This window comes from Rana temporaria, chromosome 10 (genome assembly GCF_905171775.1).
Source record: "Rana temporaria chromosome 10, aRanTem1.1, whole genome shotgun sequence".
NCBI classification, from domain to species: domain Eukaryota; kingdom Metazoa; phylum Chordata; class Amphibia; order Anura; family Ranidae; genus Rana; species Rana temporaria.
The window spans coordinates 42699329-42724312 of NC_053498.1; the positions used below are offsets into that span (position 1 = coordinate 42699329).

Below are 24984 nucleotides of genomic sequence, written 5' to 3' on the forward strand. Positions count from 1 at the left end.
CGGGAGTTTGAAGTTTACAAAACCTATTAAAAGCAAGGATACAGCCATAATGATCAGGCTGCGTGCAATATGTAATAAACGTATAAAGTAAAACATTTTTTTTTTTATTATTATAAAAAAATATATATAAAAAAGTGAGTGATTAGACAGGAAATTAACAATCACAAAAAGATATATTATAAGGATGTGTATATTTATATTTGTGACAAATCTGTAAGTCTGTATGAAGTATCAGGTGTTAAATGTTAGTGCCCATAGTGCATATTATGTGCACACACCTAAATAAGCCTGCTAGAATACAATTGGAGTATGTCAGTATCACCACTAGTTCATTTAATATATATGGCTAAAAAGTTTTAAATAAGACAAGTCCATATACAGACGAACTGGGTATGGCATGTGAGGCTTCTCAGCCTTCCAGTGTCAGGCTTGTAGAAATAAAAGTAAAACAACCCATATGTGTTAAATAATAAAAACAGATATGTGTTGATTATTACAAGAAGAGGTAATAACGGACTACCATTCTAAATGGGTGGGAATAACAAAGAGATGTCATAATGTTACAGGCAATAATCAGAGGTAATACCTATGATAATGGGGTAAAGATCTTGTGCCAAAATATATATAAAAAAAAATGTAATAATGAAAAAGCTGCTCCCCAAAAAATTCAAATAAGAATAAATGCGGAAATGTGAGTAGGGGGTGCTGATATACAAACATGAAAATCCAAAAGAACAGTGAACATATAAAAGTGTATAAAATCACAATAAAGTGCATGTGCAATAGAATACCAAAGAAAAAAATTTGCAATAATATTATAGAGACGTGATCTCATTCATAAAATGAGTGTGCAAAAAACGCACACAGAGAAAGTCCATAAAATAAATGAACAAAATAACTAGTGTCCATATACTCCTGGTTGTCACTGTGCATATGATGAGATAAAATAAGATGATGATAAGCAGGTTTCCACCTTCACCAAACTATATCACCCAAAGTGCATAAAGGATGGCCCCTTACCGCATGAAGTTGACCTAATTCGCTAGAAAGAGGTCAATTACAGCTTGTTGTCACCAATGGACAATGAATAGGCACCTGAGATTCCTGCTGGTCAGCTGATTAGAGCGTCATAGGGGTATAAACACAGAGAGATACTGCCATAGCATTATACCGTTTAATAAAATGTTAAAAACAGACACCAATGCCGAGTGGAGGCTTACTTGAATAGTGCCCGCATCCCGGCACTGAGGCTTTAGGCTTGTCAATCAGAAAGAAGATCGTGGGAAACGATCACAATAGAGAGCGAAGTCCGCGCTGGAAGAATCTACAGCGTGCGCACCACCTCGCAGAACTGAGAGGCCAGCCGAACAGGGAGATGCTGTGCGTGGTCTGCGTGTCGCCTCGACGTACGTTTCAATATGTCGTCATCAGGAAGCGCGCTAGACTCACGCACTAGACCAGAATAAATAGGTCTCGTGAACAGCAACAACAAGAGTGTGTAGCCAATGAAAAGCCTCAATCTCGGTCACTAGGCAACTGATAAACAAAGGTGCAGAGTGCAATGACAAGCCGTACAAAATATACATAACCAGGAAGCTTAATGATTAATGCTCAGCTGGTGTACAATAGTTGATATTTAAACATGAATAATATCAACACTAAGAAAAATAAAATACATTACACATAATTTAATAGAAAAAGACTATACATAAACTATGTGATAATAATAAAAATATATATAAAAAAGTATATATAAAAAGGGGGGGGATTTAAAAACAAATAAAATAAAACATCTTAAAGGACTCCATCATGGTTACTCGTTGGTCAAAAAACAATTCAAATCGAGTTCGATATTGAGACCTAGTGGTCGCATAGTCCTCAGGCGATGCAGCCACTGAGTCTCATTTTGGGACACCGCTCGAGTGAGATGAGTACCCCTCCAGTGACTGGTGATCCTGTCAATACCAAAAAAGGTAAGTTTACTAGGGTCCCTATTATGAAATAAATCAAAATGCCTGGACACACTATGGTTGGGATAACCATTGAGAATATTAACTACATGTTCGTTGATCCTTATTTTTAGCTCTCTAGTGGTCCGGCCCACATATTGAAAGGTGCACAGGGATTCTAGGATGTGGGTTACATACTTGGAGTGACAAGTGATTAGGGGCTTAATAGAAAACTCTTCCTTGGTGACTACAGAGCTGAATTTGGTTACTTTGCGATTTTTCCTGTTAGTTTTTTTGCAGGAATACGAGTGCAGTAATAAAAACCGGAACCATCCAGGAAAGTAAGGGGTCTTTCCGGGGGGTCCGGGACATTACCTGCTATTCTGTTTCTAAGACCAGGGGCTCTACGATAAATAAAATTAGGTTTAGAGGGTAAAATTTTGGCTAGGTCATTATCTTTTAATAAGATGGGCCAAAATTGTTTGAAGATTTTTTCCACATGTTTAAATTGCCTGTGAAACCCAGACAAAAAATAAATTTCACCCTGATAAAGGGGTTTAGGTTTGGGTTCAAGTAACATACCTCTATCCCTATCTCTGACTTATTTTTTGACATCCAATAACTTAGTATATGAATAGCCTTTCGCAACAAACCTATTGGTTAACATATCAGCCTGCTGCTCAAAATCGTTGATGTCATCGCAATTGCGACGAATGCGCATAAGTTGTCCTTTGGGGACTGCTCCCAACCATTTGGGATGGTGACAGCTGGTAGTTGGAACATAACCATTCCTGTCGGTGGGTTTGAAAAAGGTTTTAGTGCAGATTTTATTGTCCTTTTTCATAATGGTCAGATCCAAATAATTTACAGTAACCAAACTGAATTCCGCTGTGAAGCTAAGACCATAGCTGTTAATGTTCATTTGGGATATGAAAAAAGCAAGAGATTCTTGGGACCCCTCCCATAACATAAAAATGTCATCTATGTAACGCTTGACGAAGGGATATTCAATCTGGCAGAGGTTGAACTCTCAGAGGCAGAACTTTTGGTTCTTTCAAAGGGTCTTAAGTTCCCCCCTAATAAAAACATTGTCAAATTTAATGTATTTTTGGATATTGAAAAGTTCGTCAGAAAGCTCAATATCAAGAAACATTTTTCTCAGCAGGTCACAAACCCACCCCAACCATCTTCTACCCCTTACCAACACAGTGGGTTGAAGAACAATTCTGTTTTCAACCCTAATAAGGGGACACACCATCATATAGAGGTGTTTAAAAATATGGTTCAGGACAAAGTTCGAGATATAGAGGTTAACAAAACTATTAGTTATAACCATATGGTGACAGAAGGGATCAAAAAATTGGAACACAATAAAAATTTAGTAGTCTGTCCAGTAGTCTGTAAGCTTAAGCTTTAAGCTTACCTGAAAGATAGCAGAGAACTTATCAAGTCTCTGGCCTCCGTCACAGTCACAGATACTACCTGGTTGGTAACAATAGATGTAGAATCTTTATATACCAACATTGCACAGTCTGATGCCATTGTGGCTGTGACGGAGGCTTTTCATAATAAATCTATATTACAGGAGACTCAAATTGTTTTTTTAGTCCAGGGCCTTTCATTAGCCATGGGCAACAATTATTTTTGGGCGCAAAACCAGTTTTATAAACAAATTAAAGGGGTTGCTATGGGGGCTCGTTATGCCCCCAGTGTTGCCAACTTAGTCCTTGATAAATGGGAGGAGGAAACTATATTTAAAGAACCTGATAAGTCTCTGACTTACTACAAGCGTTACATAGATGACATTTTTATGTTATGGGAGGGGTCCCAAGAATCTCTTGCTTTTTTCATATCCCAAATGAACATTAACAGCTATGGTCTTAGCTTCACAGCGGAATTCAGTTTGGTTACTGTAAATTATTTGGATCTGACCATTATGAAAAAGGACAATAACATCTGCACTAAAACCTTTTTCAAACCCACCGACAGGAATGGTTATGTTCCAACTACCAGCTGTCACCATCCCAAATGGTTGGGAGCAGTCCCCAAAGGACAACTTATGCGCATTCGTCGCAATTGCGATGACATCAACGATTTTGAGCAGCAGGCTGATATGTTAACCAATAGGTTTGTTGCGAAAGGCTATTCATATACTAAGTTATTGGATGTCAAAAAAGAAGTCAGAGATAGGGATAGAGGTATGTTACTTGAACCCAAACCTAAACCCCTTTATCAGGGTGAAATTTCTTTTTTGTCTGGGTTTCACAGGCAATTTAAACATGTGGAAAAAATCTTCAAACTATTTTGGCCCATCTTATTAAAAGATAATGACCTAGCCAAAATTTTACCCTCTAAACCTAATTTTATTTATCGTAGAGCCCCTGGTCTTAGAAACAGAATAGCAGGTAATGTCCCGGACCCCCCGGAAAGACCCCTTACTTTCCTGGATGGTTCCGGTTTTTATTACTGCACTCGTTGCAGATCCTGCAAAAAAACTAACAGGAAAAATCGCAAAGTAACCAAATTCAGCTCTGTAGTCACCAAGGAAGAGTTTTCTATTAAGCCCCTAATCACTTGTCACTCCAAGTATGTAACCTACGTCCTAGAATCCCCGTGCACCTTTCAATATGTGGGCCGGACCACTAGAGAGCTAAAAATAAGGATCAACGAACATGTAGTTAATATTCTCAATGGTTATCCCAACCATAGTGTGTCCAGGCATTTTGATTTATTTCATAATAGGGACCCTAGTAAACTTACCTTTTTTGGTATTGACAGGATCACCAGTCACTGGAGGGGTACTCATCTCACTCGAGCGGTGTCCCAAAATGAGACTCAGTGGCTGCATCGCCTGAGGACTATGCGACCACTGGGTCTCAATATCGAACTCGATTTGAATTGTTTTTTGACCAACGAGTAACCATGATGGAGTCCTTTAAGATGTTTTATTTTATTTGTTTTTAAATCCCCCCCCTTTTTATATATACTTTTTTATATATATTTTTATTATTATCACATAGTTTATGTATAGTCTTTTTCTATTACATTATGTGTAATGTATTTTATTTTTCTTAGTGTTGATATTATTCATGTTTAAATATCAACTATTGTACACCAGCTGAGCATTAATCATTAAGCTTCCTGGTTATGTATATTTTGTACGGCTTGTCATTGCACTCTGCACCTTTGTTTATCAGTTGCCTAGTGACCGAGATTGAGGCTTTTCATTGGCTACACACTCTTGTTGTTGCTGTTCACGAGACCTATTTATTCTGGTCTAGTGTGTGAGTCTAGCGCGCTTCCTGATGACGACATATTGAAACGTACGTCGAGGCGACACGCAGACCACGCACAGCATCTCCCTGTTCGGCTGGCCTCTCAGTTCTGCGAGGTGGTGCGCACGCTGTAGATTCTTCCAGCGCGGACTTCGCTCTCTATTGTGATCGTTTCCCACGATCTTCTTTCTGATTGACAAGCCTAAAGCCTCAGTTCCGGGATGCGGGCACTATTCAAGTAAGCCTCCACTCGGCATTGGTGTCTGTTTTTAACGTTTTATTAAACGGTATCATGCTATGGCAGTATCTCTCTGTGTTTATACCCCTATGATGCTCTAATCAGCTGACCAGCAGGAATCTCAGGTGCCTATTCATTGTCCATTGGTGACAACAAGCTGTAATTGACCTCTTTCTAGCGAATTAGGTCAACTTCATGCGGTAAGGGGCCATCCTTTATGCACTTTGGGCAGGGCCGGGACAAGGGGTGGGCAGGAAGGGCGGCTGCCCCTGGTGCAATGGTTTATTGCATGGATGGGGGGCACCCTGACGTTAACCCTAAGGGAAAGGGGGGGCATAGTTTGGCATCTTTGCCCTGGGCGCTGTATGACCTTGTCCCAGCACTGACTTTGGGTGATATAGTTTGGTGAAGGTGGAAACCTGCTTATCATCATCTTATTTTATCTCATCATATGCACAGTGACAACCAGGAGTATATGGACACTAGTTATTTAGTTCATTTATTTTATGGACTTTCTCTGTGTGCGTTTTTTGCACACTCATTTTATGGATGAGATCACGTCTCTATAATATTATTGCACATTTTTTTCTTTGGTATTCTATTGCACAATACCTATGATACTGCATGGGTAACCCTCCCATTCTGCAGAATGGGGTGTAGGGCAGGGCCACACTGCCTATGGCACTACATGGATTACCCTCCCATTCTGCAGAATGGTGTGCATAGTAGGACCTTATGTAAATACAGCACGTATACAATAAAATCCTGTGGTATACCTCCCTGGAAGGGATACATATACCAAATGGCAAATGGTCTATACATGCATAACTCTAATGCTCAATCTAGGATAATGGACATACCCTTAATGAGATAACCTGTAAGTCATCCCTTCTATGATATGAGAGAATAAGGGGAAAATCCCATATGTATACCCAAAATACAAGGTGTAACGGAATGACCCGGGACAAACAGACTTTGTAAGGATGAGGGGGTACTCCTGTACCGGCGTCACCATGGAGTCTTATGTCTAGGGTCACCTTATGTCCGATAGGGCCATAGGGTGACTGAGAAATGATATCCTAAATTACAGGACAGGGGACATCACTGATAGTTCATATTGCAGGATCTTGAGATATTGCAAGTTGTTGGTTAATTGTGACACAACCAGTCAATAGTGACTCATTTCTATGATTAGCCCTGGCTAGTGACATGCCAATTGAGTCTGCTTATGAAAGACCTCTCATTGTGTGATTCTGCTTTGTGTGAATTCTATTGATGATAGATGTGCTGTGACTCTAAAGATCAGACGTCTGTGCAATGTGGATTGGGCAGATGAATGACTTATTGTCGGAGACGTAACGTCTGGGGGATAATTAACTCCTCTATGTAATTATCTAAAAGAATGTGATTGAAGCTCATCGTGTGATGTATGGGTGGGGTGTGGTTTTGTTCCTTTCATGATTGAACTGCATAAAACCCTGAGAGTGTACCATTAAAGATGTCTTCATTTTGAAACCAGTACCAGAGCTGTGTGAGTCTCGGTTATTCTGGCAAATGGGATGGATCGGGTCCTGTTGGTTGGAGTGTCGATAAGCTGTCGTGGGGTGATGGAAGGTCGTAAACGGTGGTGACCGTTACACAAGGCTTGAAGTAAAATGATGAAATTAATGCCCCACATAAATGGAAAAAATGATATATATATATAAAGGACTACTGACAACTGGATATATAAATCCATTGTCATTGGTCTCCACATGTCCATAATTAGGGCCAGAGATGTTTCTAAATGGGGTGCCAGAGGCCTGAGTGGTAAAGATGTTCTTTGTTCAAGGGTTGGCTAAAAGGCAATTTAAGTCAATGTCCACGTTCAACCCATGGGGTACCAGAGACCCCAGCCGGTATATCGAACTGGTCTCATTTTGTGAGATGCCAGCAGTTTTATTGCCTCCCCTCCAGTTGTCCTTAACTAAATCAATACCGTAAAAGATTAACCCCGCGGGGTCTTTTTGATGGAATTCCTTGAAGTGGCGGGAAAGATTATGCTTGGGAAATCCTTTTTTGATATTGTTGATGTGTTCTCTGATCCTCACTCGTAATGGTTGGGTGGTTCTGCCCAGGTATTGTAGGTGGCACGGGCATTCGATGACATAGGTCACGTGAGTGGTGTTACAGGTGATGAGTTCTGTTACTTTTAGTAATTGTATATTTAAGATTTAATAACTCACATATATGATATATGGTTAAAATAAGAGAGTTCTATTGTCCAGAGCGAAAGCTTTAACATAACACATTTATTAGAGCTTATACAAAGTCTAATCTAACACACAGAACCTATCTATAGTCTCAAACAAAACCGTAGGTTAAAATACATACATTTACATGAAGGAATCTAGAGTATATTCCTCTAAAACATTAGATTACCAGCGTGTGCTACATGTAGGTATAAAATGCCTATACCATATTTACCCTTTAGACTCATCCTTCAAGCCATCCTTCCATCAAGTGACCCTTCCATAAAAGTGAGCTCCATTAATCTGTGCTGTGGAGTATATCTTTCTAAGCTGACGTCCCATTGGTTGGCCTAGCTAGGATCATGATTGGAGGCCTGACTACATAAGTCAGCCCCCTTTCATGCTAATTCTGGTTTCTATATCCGGCAGCAGAGTACAGTGACCTTTCCCAAGCTTAAACAGGATGTGGCTATCTTGATTGAACATCCCAGCATGGGGTCCATCACATAAGGTGGTTTAATTCACTGGCTCCAACATGTCTGGTATCAACAAAGGCTTGGCTATGTACTAAATGCCATGAATTAGCATACTAAATGAACAATAAACGTTGTACTCTGACTGAAATGTCTTCAGCCCCTAAACAGAGAAATATATTCATAATTAGAATATATATATTTATATTCATACACAGACACAGCCATATATATATATATATATATATATATATATATATATATACATCTCTATTTAATCTAGATTACCCAAAAACCACATGGCAACAGTTCTTTAATTTTGTACTCCTTAAAGTCCGTTCTTGACTTGAAGCTCACCTTTCTTCTAGGTTGTTTCTTGCTGACCCTGCAAGCCAGGCATCTTTGACATTTATAAAAACTCTTGAGTTCAGGGCATATGCTAACAGATTTGGGTGGGTCTATAACATTGTGCACGAGATGATGCCGTAATGATGGAGCACGTCTATAGATGAAGGTGGGTTTATTCGTCAAAACTTTAGTCAAGGCATGGTCTTCTTTTCTCCTTCTTTTTTTTTTCCTTTTTTTTTTTTTAATTCTTTCTTTTTCCATTTTTCCTCATTTCACAATTCCTCAAACAAATATATTATCACATCATTCAAAATAAACATCATAAATCTCTACCTGATGCGAGTTTTAAAACTTATTATGTGACCATTATCTTAACAATATTAACATCTTCCTATATATACAAAAAACAAATAATGATTCACCTTCCCTTTCTCTATCTTCCCTTTCTCACACCCCTTGACGTGATCTCTTCCTGTCTGAGGAGTTGGTAACATGAATTCTCTCCATATCTTACCCCCCCCCCCGCGTCAGGACCCTTTGTCCAAAACGTAAAAAAACAAAACAAAAAAAAAACAAGCCAAATCAAGCAGTTTCTTCCCCTTTCTCCGCTCTCCCCCTCCCCCTATCCCCCCCATCCCACTCCCTTCTTTCCCTATATCTAACATAGGGGGCCCAGATCTCCCTGAACTTATCCTCTTGTTCCCTCAGAGCCATTGTAAGATTCTCCATATACTGAATTTCCGTGATTTTTGCAAATCATTGCGGTCTACTTGGTGGGCTAGTACTCTTCCAAAGAGCCGGAATACACGCTTTAGCTGTTATAAGCAAGTGCATTTTTTATATTTTTCTACTGATATCGGAATATCCATTAACAAAAAGGTCGCCGGATTCTCTCCAAGAGACATTTCAGTTATTTCTTCAACCACGTCCGATACCATCTTCCAAAAATCTTTGACTCCTTCACAATTCCAGAAAATGTGTAACAGAGTTCCCTCTTCTTTTTGACAACGCCAACAAAGGTTCGACACTTGGGGGAAAATCTGATTTAAAACCTCCGGGGTCCTATACCACCTGCTCAAAATCTTATACCCTCCCTCCTGGTATTTGGATGCTATTGATGCCTTATGGGTAAATTCAAATATTTTGTTCTTCTGATTTTCGGTAAAAGTTACCCCTAAATCTCTCTCCCAGGCCTTTACAAAACCTAATTCTTGTGGAGCTTTTAATTCATTTACTAACGTATAGAACAAAGATAGCGAATGTCTCACTGGGTCTCCCTTGAGACATAATTTCTCATATTCCGACAAGTTTAATCTGACCATTGTCTGTCCCTGAATTGATCGTAGAAATCCCCTTAACTGTCTTCTCCTATATGGATCCAAATCCTCCGATAGTTCCCTATCTATTTCCTCTATTGACATTACACGATTATCCTTCAGGAAATGTATCAGTCGGAATTTGCCCCTTCTTTTTAGGTTTAAAAAGCCCAAATCTCTCAGACCAGGCACGAATGCCGGATTACCTAAGATTGGTGTCATCGGACTTGCTTCTATTTGTTTATCTGAATTTTTAAATATTTTTTTAGCCACCCTAATAGTCTTCCCTATCGTTGGGTGTCTTTTAACTGTCTGTGGTATATCAGATTGAGAAAGCCCCTCTAATGGTAATTCCGATATTGCCTGCTCTAGACAGATCCACGGTTTAACCTTCGGTGTAACACACCAATCTAATACTCTTGATAAATGCACTGCCTCATAATACGCGAGTGGGTCAGGGAATCCTACCCCCCCCTTTTCCTTTGGTAGCGTTAGGATATCTCTCCTTACTCTGGCTGTTTTCCCAGCCCATATGAATCCCGCAAACTTTGCTCTGAGTTCTCTTAGAAAACCCTGCGGGATTCTGGTTGGAAGTGTCTGTAATAAGTATAGTAACCTCGGCATTACGTTCATCTTTATGATGTTTATCCTGCCGAACCAGGTAAAAACTTCTTTATCCCATTTCTGCAAATCCCGTTTGATTTGCCTTGCCAACGGTGCCAAATTTAACTCTAGAATTCTGTTTAACTTCTTCGGAATTTTAGTCCCCAAATATCCCATATGTGAGTTTGACCATTTAAATGGGAAATAGGTAGTTAATTGTTGTTGTTGTGTCATACTCATCTCCACCCCCATTGCTTCCGATTTGTCGTAGTTTACCTTAAAGTTTGAAAGTGCCCCATATTTATCAATCTCTGATAGCAATGGGGGAAGAGATAGAGCTGGCATAGTTAGAAAGAACATCAGATCGTCCGCAAAAGCTGCGAGTTTATGCTCCCCCCCTTTTACCCTGATACCCCTGATATCTGTGTTTAACCTTATTGTCCTTAAAAAGGGTTCCAACGTCAGGATAAAAATAATTGGTGAAAGAGGGCAACCTTGGCGTGTCCCATTATGTATATCAAAGGGGTCAGATATGATTTCATTTATCTTTATTCTAGCTTTCGGTTGGGAGTACAAACTCATTATTCATCTTTGCATCCCTTCTCGCAGTCCTATATATTTTATGATTGCTTTTAAGAACTTCCAATCCACCCTATCAAATGCTTTTTCAGCGTCGGTAGATACAAGTACCAAAGGTTTTTTTATAGGACTGTGAGAAGTGGATAGCATTTATCACTCGCTGCGTATTTTCTCTACCTTCCCTCTCTGGAGTAAATCCAACTTGATCCTGATGTATCAGATCAGGGATATATGGTAAAAGTCTATTTGCTAAAATTTTTGTAAAAATCTTCAAATCAACATTTAATAATGATATTGGACGATAATTTGAGCACTGTGCTGGGTCTTTCCCCTCCTTAGGTATGACCGCTATGTGTGCCATAAGTGCTTCCTCTGAGATCTCCTGTCCTTCTCTTATCGAATTAAATGTGTCTAAAAATCTTGGCATCAATTTTTCTGCATAGATCTTATAGTATAATAGGGTAAATCCATCCGGGCCCGGAGCTTTACCTGGTTTTAGCATTTTAAGAGTATTTGTAAATTCTTCTGCTGTAACCGGTCCTTCTATACTACTCCCAATTTCCTCTGATAATTTCGGCATTCCTGACCTCTCTATATATTCCTTTGATTTTTCCTCCCGCAATAGTGTATTTACTGTATTTTGCTCTTCTTTCAATTGATATAAGCTCATATAATAGTTTCTGAATACTTTTGCAATATCTTGTGAGGATTTAAATATCTTATCGCCGGTTGTTTTAATACCCCCTATATGATTTTGGGCCTTCGTTTCTCTTAATGCTCTCGCTAACATCCTGCTAGGTTTATTGCCATGTTCATAAAAAGCTTGTTTACATCGTCTTAATGATGCTTTTGCTTTATCCTATAGTAACAAGTTTAATTCATCCCGCGCATTCCTCAGTTTCTCCTCTATCTGTATTGCCAATGATTTTTTATGTATTTTTTCCAGTCTACGAATTTCTCCCAATAATGCTTCAATCTGTGCTCCTATCTGACGTTTCCTACGTGTTCCCAATGATATTAAGATACCTCAAATTTAGCACTTATGCGTTTCCCAAATGCAGGTTGGGGTAACCTCCCCTACCTCATTATTAGAAAAGAACATCTCCAGTTCCTGTGCTATCTTTTCCTGGCATTCTGGGTCTTTTGAGAGGGACTTGTTCATTCTCCAGTGCCACTCTCGTACTACAGGTTCCCCCCATTCCAGTGTACAATTTATTGGTGAATGATCTGATATTGAAAATGATCCAATGGAGGCCTCCACTATCCCCTGTACAGAATTTTGAGATATAAATATATAATCTATTCTGGAATATGTTTTATGTCTTGCAGAAAAAAACGTATAATCTCTCTCATGGGTATGTGTGGTCCTCCAGCTATCTACCACCTGTATCTCTTGTAATAGTCTGTTTGCTTTACTTAATTTGCTATACGATATATGCAAAGTACCCTTAGATGTGTCTAGAATAGGATCCAAAGCCATGTTTAGATCCCCTGCCAACATTACAATCCCTTCCATATTCTGATGTATCATGTTTATGTATTTCTCAAGTGCTGCTATCTGCCCTTCGTTAGGTAGGTATATGTTTATCAAAGTCACCTTCTGATCATTTATATGCCCTTTTACAATAAGTAGACGTCCTTCCTCATCTTGAATTATATTTGATTCTTTCCATGAAATCGTTTTTGAAAAAATAATTGATACCCCTTTTGTCTTTGTTGTCGGTGAGGCACTATGATACACAGTCGGGAATCTGTGATTTCCTAGTTTTGGGATTTTATTTTTCCTGAAATGTGTCTCCTGGAGGAATACTACCTGCGCCTTTAATCTCCATAATTCTGCCAGCAATTTAGACCGTTTTTCTGGGTTATTTAACCCTTTTACATTATAAGAAGTCAAAGTAATCCTTGTCATTTTGGTATTTCAATTGGGTTATCCCCAATGGCTCCAAGAGAAAACGGAGGAGGGTCATAAAGAGAGAGAGAGAGAGAGAGAGAGCGGGGAGAGGGAGAGGGGAGAGAGAAAAAAAAAATATATATAATTTTTTATAGACGTCGCTTAATGTGACTCTATTCCCTATCTTCCAATCCGGTTAGTCCCCTAGGAACCAGGAGAAGACAAAAAAAAAACTTTTTTAGCGTCTCCGACTTCCCTCCACACGGAGGAGAGGTGCTTTAATGGGGTTAAGTGTATGAGCATCGAGGAGAGTCATGCCCTCATGCTAGTCCGGGTGCACCCCGCAAATTATCCCTTTTAATCTATTCCTTTTCCCCCCTAAATTACAAGAAAGGGAGGTAGTGTATATAAAATGAGATATCCCTCCTACATGAAAATATAGACATATGAAAGACAATTTAATACCAAGGCATTATTCCTGCTACCTAGATACAATGATTAACATTCAGTCATTTCCCCCTCCCTCCTGTGCTTCTTCTAACTATCTTTATGATATTAGTTTGTTACATTCCCCCTCGTCCGTTCTCTCATATCCCAGTCCTTCCTTATTCCTTATCTTTCCAGTTTTCCTATTAGGCCCCACCATTACCCAACAAACCTCTGCCATTTTCCTCCCAAATTCCTCCTGTATTACCTTCCCTATCTCCTTCCTCTCATCACCCCGCATCCCACAACGCCCCTCCCCCTCCCCCCACAAAAAAAAAAAAAAAACTGCATCAACAAACAAAGAACGCCCCCTTCCAAACCCCTTACTGAGTTCCTTGCACTCTCCTCAAGTGTCAGAGGCCTATGTGTATCGTGCCGATGTGTCAATAGGTGTCCCTAGGCATATACAGTTGTGTTCAAAATTATTCAACCCCCCAATGCTGTAAAGGGTTTTAGGGAATTTAGTGTACATTTGTAATTGTATTCAGAATGAAATCCTACAAGGACTTCTTAAAGAACCATATGCAACTAAAATGACATCAATTGGTTTTGTAAAACAGTAGTAAATGTGTATTTTGTGAATTCTTCATTTATAAAAATTATTCAACCCCTTAAAGACTACCACTCTGAAGAACAGAGGTTCATTGAAGTGTTTTCAATCACGTATTGAAAACACCTGTGGATGTCAGGGAGCAGCAATAAAGCCTAATAAGCACCAATCAGGCAGCTTTAAAATGACTGTGATACTCGGCTCCTTCTAGACATTTACTGGTGTGGTTACAACATGGTGAAGTCAAGGGAATGGTCCAGGAAGACAAGAGAAGAGGTGATTACTCTTCACAGGAAGGGCAATGGCTATAAGAAGATTGCAAAGATGTTAAACATACCAAGAGACACCAAAGGAAGCATCATTCGCAAATTCAAGGCAAAGGGCACTGTTGAAACGCTACCTGGTCGTGGCAGAAAGAAGATGCTGACTTTGACTGCTGTGCGCTACCTGAAGCGTAGAGTGGAGAAAAGTCCCTGTGTGACTGCTGAGGAACTGAGAAAAGATTTGTCAGATGTGGGTACTGAAGTTTCTGCTCAGACAATACGGCGCACACTGCGTAATGAAGGCCTCCATGCCAGAACTCCCAGGCGCACCCCCTTGCTGTCTCCAAAGAATAAGAAGAGTCGACTGCAGTATGCAAAAATCATGTGGACAAACCACAGAAGTTTTTGGATTGTGTTCTGTGGACTGATGAAACAAAATTAGACGTGTTTGGGCCCATGGATCAACGCTATGTTTGGAGGAGAAAGAACAAGGCCTATGATGAAAAGAACACCTTGCCTACTGTGAAGCATGGCGGGGGGTCAATCATGCTTTGGGGCTGTTTTGCTTCTGCAGGTACAGGGAAGCTTCAGCGTGTGCAAGGTACCATGAATTCTCTTCAGTAACAGGAGATAGTGGATAACAATGTGATGCAGTCCGTCACAAACCTGAGGCTTGGGAGACGTTGGACCTTTCAACAGGACAATGATCCCAAGCATACCTCCAAGTCCACTAGAGCATGTTTGCAGATTAAAGGCTGGAACATTTTGGAGTGGCCATCGCAGTCACCAGACTTAAATCCGATTGAGAACCTCTGGTGGGACTTAAAGAAAGCAGTTGCAGTGTGCAAGCCTAAGAATGTGACTGAAGGTGGAAGCGGCGGTGGAGGAGGTAGCCAACTGGAGGCTTTTGCCCATGACGAATGGGCGAAGATACCCGTAGATCGCTGCAAGACACTTGTGTCAAACTATGCTTCAAGTTTAAAAGCTGTTCTAACTGTAAAAGGATGGTGTACTAAGTACTAAGATTGAATGTCAACTGGGGGTTGAATAAAACTGATAATGATGTGAGCACAGAAAAGACATTTGTGGTTATTTCATTATAAATGTTATGTTATATTTGTCTGACCTACACGTGCCTCTTTGATTTAATTGTAAGCAGGATGACTGAATGATCAAAATCAATGTCAAACTGGGCAAAACAATCAATTTCAGTGGGGGTTGAATAATTTTGAATACAACTGTAATACCTAGTGTGTATATCAAATTATGTGTATCATTAATTATATTATTTAAGTGTTATATTGGTTCCATTCCCTAAATAACAGAAAATGTAAGTGTACCCTAACAGTGCAAACTCTAAGTTATACTATGTGATTATATATTTTTATATTATCCCCTCCCTACCTCCCCCCATTCTATATTTAATATATATTGTCTTGTGCCGTATTATACCTTAAAGCTAGTAAAAAAAAAAACCTTACCCCCCTCTTCCTCACACCTCTCCCCCCCTACACCCCCCGCCCCACTCCCCCCCACGCTCCCCCCACACTCCCCAAAACCTCCCCCCTACCCTTCCCCTAAGAAGGAGGGGACAAGTATTAATGGCATACCGGGCATTTTTGAATGTCACCTCTATCTTAATTTAGACGCGGGTATCCCCCTCTCCCCAAACTCTCCTTTACATTTTACCATCCTTTACAATTTTTTCTCCTCTTTAACCCCTGCCAGGCATTCATAATAATAATAAAAAAAAGAAGACATATACACCACTAAACATGTAGAGGGGGGCAAAAAAGAGAGAACAAACAGTTGTCACTGTAAACTATACTATGCCCCTACTCGCCAGAGTCCAGGATAATTTCCAAACTTCTTCCAAAAAAAAAAGAGGGTCCCCAAAAAAAAAAAAGGAGGGTTGGGTTTCCACACATAGTTAATATAAGGGGTCTCCTCTTGCAGGGTTAATTTTTAAAATCCACCAAGAGGGGGGCATTCTTCTATATAGCTTGTAACACTGTATCTCCTAGGTCTGTCTTTGTCTTTTTGTAGATATTCCTGTCCATTTATCTAAAATCTCTCTCTGTTGCTAATGACAATTCCAGCCAATTAGGGACATCTATTGGCACTGATCCCAAAAATTCAAAAAGCACATGTAGCTGCGATGGCTCTCTTAAGTTAAAGTTCCTTCCTTCCTTTTTCACCGTTATAGCCAGCGGGTACCCCCATCTGTACATAGCACCTTGACTGCGTATGTGTTCTAATAACGGTCTTAACAGACGTCGTCGGGCTTTAGTTTGCCAACACAGATCAGGGAATATCTGTATGTTCTCCCCCCTCCCACATCACCGTTCCCTCTTTCCATGCTGCTCTTAGTATTTCTTCTTTTATTCTAAAGAAATGTATCCGACATAGCACATCTCGAGGACTAGTCTGATCTGGGTTACGAATTGTAGGGACCGTATGCACCCTGTCCAACTCCAATGGCGAGTCGGGTTTTTTTTTTAGAATTTTATTGAAAATACACAACACAGCTTCCCTCAACGCCAGCCCCTCTAGATTTTCAGGCATCCCCTTTATGCGTACATTGTTCCTTCGGCTTCTGTTATCAGCCTCTTCAGCGTTTAGCTGCAATCTAACCAACTGCTGCTGTTGTTTCCCAATTTTTTCCTCTAAAGCAGCCACTCTAAAGTCCACCGCAACTTGCTGTTTCTCCAGTTCACCCATTTTCTGTTCACCCACCACCATTTTTGCGCGAACTTCTTCCACCTCCTCCTTCAAAGTCCCTGTCATAACCAATAACATTTTCTGAATGTCCTCTTTGGTTGGTAGGGCCTGTATGAGCCTGCTAAGCTGTCTGATATCAGGGGCCAACTCTTGTTCAGGTGTATTCCCTTTGACCATTGTACTCTGTGGGCTAAACTGTATTTCCTCCTCTGCTGGAGATAGAGTTTCCTTTACACTAGACATTTCACCTGGTATTGCAATGCTCTTACTTTCAGGTATAGGAGCAGATAACGCAGTGAATGCAGTCTGTGTCTCTATAGGTGCTAATAAAGGTACCCCCAACAACTCCTGTGTGTCTCCTGTTATAGGAAGTACTGAGATTACCTCTGCAGAGGGTTGTGGTGTACCTCTAACCCGCTCTATCGACTTTATAGCCTCCGCCGTCCGCTCCACCTCAGGAGTTGATGCAGTATTCCTCACCCAGTCTTGGATCTTTAATGCAGTCGGGGTCCCTGCTGGCGGATCTGCTAGGGCTTGTGCAGTAACCCACACCGTTCCAGCACTCTGTTGTTGACCTTTTGCCACCACTGTAGGTGCTGAAGTCGTAGCTGTAGCCGTAACCGCATCCGCGTCTGTATCAGGAAAAAGTGGTGTCACCGCGGCAACTTGTAAGGAACACTCTGTAAGTGATTCCCTTCTCGGATGACTGCTGTACACCGCCCCCTCTCACCGTCATATAGCGGGTGATGTAGGAATGGCTGGGTGCGTGCACTCCACTTCTTCTTCTGTGGCTCTTTCCTTGCCGCGACATCGGCGGCTGGCACCGCTATCAGAAGCCGCCTCCCCAGTCATAGAGATGTATGAGGAGGGGAGGTCTCGGATCTGCCGTTCTCCTAGCGAGGCGCACCATGGACCTTAGCTAGACTCTCCTTGCTAGCGTGTCCTCACTCCTCCATGCTCACGTCACCACCCCCAGAAACGGAAGTCAGCTGGGCATGGTCTTCTTTTAACATTGGCCAGTATTTCTTGACTATGTTTTCAAATTCCCTAAATTGTGAATTGAACCCTGTAATAAAAGCCACACCTTGTTTTCTCTGTTTGGTCTTGTTATTATGTACCAACAGGTTTTTCCTATCCATATTTTCCACTTCTTCCTTTAGTCTCACCAGATTTTCTTCAGTGTATCCTTTCTCTTTAAAACGATCGACAATTACATCAGCTTGAATTTTGAAATCTGCAATAGAGTTGCAGTTTCTGCGAAGTCGCAGAAGTTGCCCTTTGGGTACATTGGCCTTCCACCTTGGATGGTGGCAGCTGGATGATGGGATATACCCATTGCGATCTGTAGATTTAAAAAAGGTTTTTGTATGTAACTCAGAGCCACACTTGAAGATCTGTAGATCCAGGTAATCTATGCATTCTGTATCCCACTTTCCTGTAAAGGTAAGTCCATATCTGCTAGTGTTCAGATCCTGTAAGAAGTCTTGGAATGTCTCGGCTGTTCCATCCCATAAAATTATGAGATCGTCAATGTATCTCCGATATAATTTGATTTGGGGGAGGTTTTGGTTGTAAATGTATTCTTCCTCCCAGCAGTCCATTAATAAGTTGGCAACACTAGGGGCATAACATGCCCCCATCGCCACTCCCTTTGTTTGGACATAATAGTTGTTCTTATACCAAACATAATTACATTTCATCGCCATTTTTAATCCTTCGACGATGAAATTGATCTGTTCTTGTTTGAGCCTGGTATTTTGATGCAGTGCCTTTTCCACCCCCATTACGCCATCTTCTTGGGAGATGCTAGTGTATAACGAATTAACGTCGATGGTAGCTAATAAAAGATTTTCCGCCCCGTCAATATGTTGCAGTTCATTAATGAGTTGAAGGCTATCACAAAGATGCGATCTACCTTCCTTCACCGTGGGTTTTAAAAAAGTATTCAGGTATTGCCCCAGCCGTGAGAAGATGGAATTAATCCCACTGATGATGGGTCTACCTGGGGGTTTATCCAGCTTTTTGTGTATTTTCGGAGTGTAATAGATAACCGGTGTCTTTGTGGAATTATATGCTAAATAATCAGCCTCACTTTTACTCAGTATCCCCATGGTTTTACCCTTCTTGACATATTTTTCAAGTTTCTTTTTAAACCGCTGCTTGGGGTTTCCTTTTAGCTTTTTATATGTGTTTTCCACTTTAAGCAGATTTTCCATTTCCTTCTCATAATCCGCTTTATTGAGAATTACTAAACCACCCTCCTTGTCAGCTGGCCGGATTACTACTTCATTTCTGTCCCCTATTTCCTTGATGGTTTCCCACACATTTTTATTTAAACTTCCTCTGGAGTTTCCTTAGATCTCCTTCAACCATCTTCTTGAAGGCTCCTATGCATTGGTTGCCCGATATATTAGGATTGAATGTGGAATTGTTCCCTAGATCAGTTTGAGTGCATTCTGATGGCTCCAGTGTCCCTTCTTCTGCATTGTTCAAGAAGAATTTGCGTAAATTAAGTTTTCTCAAAAATATTTGAAAATCGATGTGCACTTCAAAATTATCAATTGCTTTTTCAGGGGGATATTTTAAACCTAGGTATAGGATCTGCAATTCTTCCCTGCAATTCTTCCCTAGTTAGTTGGATATCACTAAGGTTGTATATGTCTTTACCTAATATTGCCTTGGGCGTTTTCTTCTGCCCTCCCCTGCACCCTCTGGTGCGCTTTCTCTTTCTACGTTCCTTTGGGTGGGTTCCACTTCTCTGTCCTGATTGTTGGATCTGTTCATCCATTGATTGACATGTGCTCCTTGTTCGCAATAGGTATGGTTCCTTTGGTATTCTCCTCTTCTTGGTGGTCCCCCATGGGTATCCCCTCGGCTGCCATTCGTCCCTCTCCAGCTGGGATTCCCATACCCCGGTCGTGGTCTTCATCATCTGGGAGGTCGGGTGTTGGGGCCACCCCTGTGAAAATTCCTATTGTCCCTCATGCCTCTTCCCTGATTAGGGTGTGGTTCATAGGGATAGTAATCTCTTGACGGGGAATTTCTATTTCGGCTATACGACCTCCATCTGGGAGGATTAGGGCTTCTATAATTTTCAGTTTCCTGGTATCTAACCCTTCTGTTGTCTGGTCTACCACGTTGCCATCTGGGTGTATGAGGGGGACCCTGCATGGGTTCCCTAGATCCATTTGGTGGGGCCGGGTTAGTAGTATACCTCGGTGTGCCAGCTCCACTGGTACCCAGTGTTGCCGGCACACTTTCATCCATGAAAAAAAGGGTTTTTTTTTGGGACATTAAACGAGATGCGTTTTTAAACAAACAGTAGTATAAGTAAAATAGTAAACGTTTATAACCAGGCTCATACATACCACCCAAACAGCAAGCCAAATTCAACTGTTTAACCTATGCTTCTAGCAGGCTCATTTAGGTGTGTGCACATAATATGCACTATGGGCACTAACATTTAACACCTGATACTTTATACAGACTTACAGATTTGTCACAAATATAAATATACACATCCTTATAATATATCTTTTTGTGATTGTTCATTTCCTGTCTAATCACTCACTTTTTTATATATATTTTTTTATAATAATTTTGTATTTTTAATTTTTTTTTACTTTTATACGTTTATTACATATTGCACGCAGCCTGATCATTATGGCTGTATCCTTGCTTTTAATAGGTTTTGTAAACTTCAAACTCCCGCATAGGGAATGATGGGCGTCAACATGAAACTTAGAGTCTCCAAGGGTGCCTGCTAAATTAGCCCACATTCGATGGGATAACGACTCTATTGCTCCGATTGGCTAATGCCACTATGTGGGAGGATGGATTCATGGTGATGTCCTCTATTTAAAATCCAAGCTAAGGAATGCGTGTACCCGCTTTAGAAGATGCTATTTTGTGAAATGCGCGTAAAGCAGATACACGCACACACACGCACTTCCGGGTGGACCAGCTGACACGCGAGTGGAACGCACGCCGTTCCTAAGCTGAAACCACATCTAACCGGATTTCTAGTGCTGTGTGTCTATCTGCCTGTCACCGCAAAGATTTTTTTAACATTTTATTGTCCTGTATACTAGCCTTTGGCTACTGTTTATATTTTTTATTTTCTGTATTTTTTACTTTCTGCACGCCACGGCCCCTGAGTGGCAAGTACAAATAAATTACCCCTTTTTATACTTACTATGCTATGGGAGCTTGTCTTTTTTCCTGGAGGAGCCTGGACAACTAGGAGGATTCCTGTCATCCATATTGAAGATCTACTCCGGAGAGTCCAAGGGCAGGAGAATCATATACACAGCTATACACACATGCACTTTACCCCTGCAGGGGTGAGTGTCTCTGGTGAGTGGGGACCCAGGTGGGGGAGCACCGGAACCACTACGCAAATACACAGTCTATATTGTGATCACTCATCATGGCAAGATGCACTTTGTAATGGACCACTCCACTCACGCTGATGTTTAAATAACTGCTTATGGACTTTTCACATATTTTGATTTTTTTGCTATCTTATTTTGGATTTTTGCACTTCCAGTATCTTACCCAGGTTGGGTACTAACTAACTAACCTTACACAGTCTTATTTTTTCATTTTATTTTTTTATTTCATTTCTAAAAAATTTGTTGGTACACTTGGAATGTTCCATTTATTATTTAACACAGGTGTTCGCATACACTTATACATTTATATATTCATCTTTGTAGTGTGTGGTTATACATATATATGTCAGCACAATTATCAACACTAGTGTTATGATTAGGGATGAGCCGAACATACCCGGGTTCAGTTCGCACCAGAACGTTCGAACAGACCGTCCGTTCGCTCGAACATTTAGAACCCTATTGAAGTCTATGGGACTCGAACGTTCGAATTCAAAAGTGCTCATTTTAAAGCCCAATATGCAAGTTATTGATGGAAAACGTCTTTGAGAACCCGTGTCTTGCCCCTGGGAACATGTATCAATGGAAAAAAAAGTTTTAAAAACTGTAGTTTTTTTCTTGAGCAGCGATTTTAATGATGCTTAAAGTGAAGAAGAAAAAAAAATCCTTTAAATATGGTACCTGCTGGGTGTCTATAGTAGTGGCATGTGTTTAGAAATGTCCCTGCACAACATGAGATTACTCTCAGAAAAAAGTAATTTAATACTGCCTGCGGGTTTAATGTAATGCTTGGTCCCTGCAATATGCATAAAAATCATTGAAAAGAATAGCATGAGTTTCCCCGCCACCACTCCCCCCAGGTCATTACACAAGACCCAGTGCCGATCCTGACCTCCCTGGGGACCTAAGCAAAATGACATGGCACATTAAAAATGAGAAGCGGGGGGGGGGTCCCTGACGACAGTGACATGTCACATTAAAGAAAGTTGAGAAGCGGGGGGAGGGGGTGTTCTGCTGTCGGAAATTACTCAGCCAGCGAGTTTAGAAGCGGGGTGAGGGTGCGAAAAATTGCTTCTCACCAGGCGGGGCCTCTAGTACTTTGGGGGGCCCTTCGCGGCTTTGCGGGGCCCTAAGCGGCTTGTGAGCCTATAGTGAGGATCGGCCCTGACAAGACCTTTTGGCCCTATATACTTTGAACATAAGTATACAGGCGTTGCAAACAAGATAAGGACTGTAGGTTTCTTAAGTAGAATCAGAACCATGTCATACTTTGCTCCTGCATATTGGACAATTTCCTAAAGAGACCCACAACAAACTACATGACACTTGTGCCTGATGAGGCCACTGATGTTCCAGTGGTGGTGGCCCGTGAGACTGTCCATACAGGCTTGGCCCCCCAAAGTGCACGTGCTGTGTGGCAACAAAATGTCGATTATTTTAGGGGTGGGGGGGGCCATTACAATGCCAGATCTTGGCTCAATAAATAATTTATTTGTGAAATAAAAATTCTAGAGAAAGAGGGGTTGCCATCCGGGGCCTCCTTTGAACAAATTCTGTGAAGAACTCCTGTTCTCTGAAGGCCTCCATTATTTCTGCAAGTCAAAATTTAGCAAAAAAAAAAATGTCAGTCAAGCCTTAGCTTTCTCCCCATATCTATCCCACAAACTCAACCACTGATCATAAAGTCCAAAAATCAAGTTTCGTATTGTCGTATTGCACGATCGTTTTTCCAACGTTTTCTACCGACTGTGAACGACGTTCTCATTCAGGCAATATCCCTTTATACACTGCAGAAGCTCTGCACGTTGCCACGCCCATGACGATCGTTCTAGTGATTGACACGCCCCTTTTCAGTCGGTCAATGCAAGAGTCAGAAGAAATGATGGAGGGAAGACAGCAAGCTGCAACCAGGCAGGAGAGAGGCCAGGCACACACCAGGAGGAGCAGGAGGTACAAAGCCACCAACATGAGCTTCAAAGAGATGGTGGCTGTTCTAAAAAAGCAGGACTACGACGGCAAAAAAGAGCCTTACAAGAACCCCAATAAAGTCAAGGCCCAGATCATAGAGAAGGTGCGGAGGACTCTCCATGCAAAATTCGGGGTGCAGAGGTCCAGGAAGCAGCTGCGCAAGCGATGGTCTGATTTGAAAATCAGAGAGCCAGACCAGATGGAGAGAATTACAAGAGTTCTCAGAAGACGTAAGTAAATTTCATGTGTACTCTGAATATTTGTTTTTATTATTTTGCGTCATTTGGTTTTCTTTCAGGTTGTGTATATAGACAGTCCAAGAATAGATGTTTCAAGGTTCATGTTTGTGGGCATAATAATTGGTTGTTCATTGTATTTAAGATCTTTTTATGTGAGACCAATTTTTTATTTAATGTAGATGTGTTATTAACTAGATTTAAATAATCCAACATAAGTCATTATACAGTAAAAGGAGAGTATGCTCAGCACAGCAGTTGATTACACATATGGACTCAGTAGCACAATGGTTGGCATGGCCGATCCGCCCTATAGGCTCGCTATGCAAGCCGCTTAAGGCCCCGCAAAGCTGCAAAGGGCCCCCCAAATAACTAGAGGCCCCGCCTAGTAAGAAGTCATTTTCGCCCCCTCATCCTGCTTCTCAACTCGCTGACTGCATGGGAGAAGATGCAAGAAGTCAGCACCCCTTGCTTCTCAATTTAATGTAAGATGTCATTTCCGACAGCAGAAAACCCCCTCCCCCACTTCTCAACTTTCTTTAATGTGACATGTCACTGTCGTCAGCGCCCCCCGCTTCTCATTTTTAATGTGCCATGTCATTTTGCTTCGAGCCCCAGGGAGGTCGGGATCGGCACTGAGTGTTGGTCACAAGAACAACCTAGTTAGCGTGTCACACAGAGGCGATCCAGTGTATACTTTTTCCATGTAGGAAACTTGTCCAAAGATAGAGAAATGCAGCAGCTTTGGTAATGGATAAAATCCTGTGTTAAGCTTAGAAGGATTGTAAAAGCAGACAATTGTACCACACTTTTTAAAAAGAATGATTGATATTCCTCTTTCAGGCCTCTAATCTTTTTGATTCATCTATCCCTTTTTTTACAATCTCATAGGCCGCAATCAAGCTGCAGAAGTGGTGCTCCACCCTCGCCGGATGTACAGGAAGTGCAAAATGCCACCACATCAGGTCAGTGTCATACAGCACAGCTTCAGGTAATACATGTAGGCCTGCATAATTTTAATACATGTTTTTTCCCAAATTTCAGGTGTACGAGCTGTTGGTGGCGGCTTAGACACTTACAGTGCCCGGGTGCTAATTGGATAATGTCCTGCAGGGCACAAATAGAGGACACAAACATCGCCCTGGAGAAGATCATAAGGAACAACAGAAAGGTGGACCAAAGCCTCAAGAATATTATTGATGTTCTGGGGAGGGTTTAAAAAATAAATAAAAAATAAAAAAAAATACAAAAAAAATAGATGTAGACAAGTATTTAAAATCAAAAATATAGTTATTGAAAAAAAAACTATTTATATTAAGATATTTAAAAAAAATGAAAATGACACATTTTAAGTGTGATACAATAAATATTTTTGGATACTCAACAATGTCTGGCTTCTTATTATATCAATGCTGCCTAAAAGAACAAATCTAGATTTGTGGTGTTTCCATTGACAATGA

The 24984-nt window shown here is 40.9% G+C and overlaps 1 long non-coding RNA gene across 1 annotated transcript; it reads left to right on the forward strand.

Moving 5' to 3' along the window:
• Positions 1-24455: 24455 nt before the first annotated feature.
• Positions 24456-24740, forward strand: LOC120916051. The gene is made up of 2 exons (XR_005743934.1): positions 24456-24489; positions 24569-24740. It is a non-coding gene; the product is annotated as an uncharacterized LOC120916051 (long non-coding RNA).
• Positions 24741-24984: the final 244 nt, after the last annotated feature.